The sequence below is a fragment of the Bidens hawaiensis genome, unplaced genomic scaffold (assembly GCF_021521415.1).
Source record: "Bidens hawaiensis isolate Kalapana, Puna unplaced genomic scaffold, B.hawaiensis_p1.1 tig00000326_1, whole genome shotgun sequence".
Taxonomy (NCBI): domain Eukaryota; kingdom Viridiplantae; phylum Streptophyta; class Magnoliopsida; order Asterales; family Asteraceae; genus Bidens; species Bidens hawaiensis.
Window position 1 is genome coordinate 3,130,812 of NW_027491025.1, and position 2,883 is coordinate 3,133,694.

Sequence of the window (2,883 nt, forward strand, 5' to 3'; positions counted from 1 at the left end):
AGTCATTTTGGTTAGATTGACAAATAAGTCGTAATGTTCTTGAATATCATGAATAAGATATGCAAATCCTACCTGGATGATATAAGCATATTTACTCATGAACCAAGAAAATTCAGGAACAACACTTTAAACTGAATTGATGATAGCTGAAGAATGAAAAATTGTATTCTCTAAGTATGATCCCTAGAATTAGGAAATTCATTATGTTGGACACATAATCAGTAAGAAAGGTATACATGTAAAGATTAAAGCAATTGAAGATGTGGAGATACCATGGTCTCCTACCGAAGTGTGACAATTTCTAGGCCCTACTGGGAATTATTGGAGATGCATAGTCAAGATTAGGTTGACCTTTGACAATATTAACCCAAAAGGATAAGAAATATGTTTGAAACAATAAGATAAGAGGAACCTTCTCAATTACCGAGCCAAAATTTTGTAATGCACTCTCTTGCCCCTCCCATAAAGAGCACATAGATTTTTAGTGATTGTGATGTCCTACGCCTAGGTCTTGTAAGTATGCTTAGGCAGAAAGACAAAAGATGATAGTCCATGCATCATGATAACTCGATGTGTATAAGAAGCATTATACAACTCACATTTTGAGCTAAGAGTTGACGCTTTTACTCTTAAGACTTGAAGAAACCCCTCTTTTTATAGAACAAAGTATACACCAACTATGAGGGTTTTCTATGTGTTGTAGATCAAATGGAATTCAAAATGGGGCAGCCCATTAAAGTAGAACTACTCAATGATTACAATTGCGATATTTGTTACCACGTTGGTAAAACGAATATGGTAACTAATGATTGAGTAGAAAAGAAAAGCCTTCACATATATGTACTTTGGGATTAACGTTACAAACAAGTCTTACAACTCAGATTGGAAAAGTACAAGGCAAAGTCTTGAAGAAATAGAAATCTAAAACTGATTGAATAAAGTTTAGATGCCTAGATATGAAAATTTATGTGAATTAGTATTAAACGAATGCATAAGTCTAAATACTCAATTCATCATAGATTTTATAAATGAAGTCCCACAAACACCTAAGTAAGCACGACACTCTCTAGGTAATAGCAAAACGATTAGTTCATTCTCTAACCATTTGGAAAAAGATATGATGGAGAAAATAATTGATTCCTAACAGAAAGAATGCTAGAGTAATCTTGTAAGGTAAATTGACAATTATGGTCCGGAACATAATTGTGAATTTACAGGTGCATTTGAACTCTAATATGGCTTTCTATATCAAGGAATGGGTTAACTCTCCAAGAATCTATGAAATACTCGCTTACTATTGGCTTACCTTCTTTAAGAAATCATCTTCCAGTATTACAATCCCACCATTGGGAGTCTTATACGGAAACAGAATTCGTCAATCATCACTAAGCTAAGCTAGAGGGAAATTGAGTCTTCATTATATTGGCCTCTTTCGAAATCGCCAATCGAGTTGGTCCAATTGTGTGTAGGCTCGAATTACCTCCGACAGCTAGTGGAATAAGTGACACATTCCATGTATTAAATTTAAGGAAGTGTCTATCTGACAAATCGTTAATCATTCCTATCAATAGGAGTCCGTGTGGACATCATGATTCGATTCATAGAAGTACATGCATAAGTTATGAATAAGAACATTCATAAGCTTAGGCGAAATTGAATAAAGTTAGTCAAAGCAAGTGGAATTCAAGACTTGGTCCTGAGTTCACTTGAGAATGTCTAAAGTGGATGAAAAGAATATACATTCATCTATCATTGGTATGATCAGACTCGGGTACTACCTCCTAAATTTTCGAGAAGAAAATTCATAAAGGAGAGGAGAATGTGACACCCGGCTAAAAATTAGCCTAAACCGCGACTAATATAATCTCGATTAGCAATAAAATTTCGTCATTATGAGAAAAGTATTCTTTATTAGTGATCTAGACGTTTCAAAGTCAACAAAAAGTGCAAAAATCGCCACGTAACGAGCCTGATGTGGAATAACCTCGGATAACGAGTCAAAAAGTAAATAAATCCTTAATGAGGCTAAATGATCTCGAAAAATAAAAATACATATTAAAGTAGTCGAGACAATGTATAAACTTTATTTTAGAAGGCTCGAATCACAAAAATTACAAAATAAGTAACTCGAGTGTCGGTGGACGACCCGGTAAGGACCCAACGTCAACTATTTCCAAAAATTAGTTTTTTAGGCTTGTATTATCAAGAATCCAATTTCGTTCAAAGTCTGACAAAAATTATTAGAAACGAGATTCGTTTGATTAGCTAAAATTCGTTAGACGTTAAAATGGAAACCTAAGATTATTTTTTAAACACCTACCAACCCAACCCTTCCCCTTGTGCCACCTCACCCTCCACCTCCTTTCCCTCCAATCCCAACACACCACCTCAAACTCTCAATCATTACCACCCTAATACTAGATCTTGATGTGTAAGTAATCTAGATTAAACACATAACCCCCTATTGCCCAACTCATCAAAGCTACTCCCTCATACTCTCTCTATATATACACGGCACACACACATCACAAACACTCATCCACATTCAAAATTCAAATCATCACACACACATTCAAGTTAGATCAAGATCATGGTGGAGTTAGGCTTCTAGGAAGAAGAATTAGGAGGAAGGATCATCACACTCACACCCATCTCATTATCGTTTTCATTCTTAGATCCTCAAAGAACATAAGTAAGTTATGTTTATAAGTTAATTTCTATGGTTAATTTGGTTAGAATAGGTGTTCTTGGGTTGAGATTGATTTTAGAAATTGAAAATTTTGGATGCTTGTGTGTGTATGTGATCCGTATGTATGTATGTGTATATAAGAGTATGGATTAAACCCACTTGTACATGCATACATTCATCCTAAAGATCATACA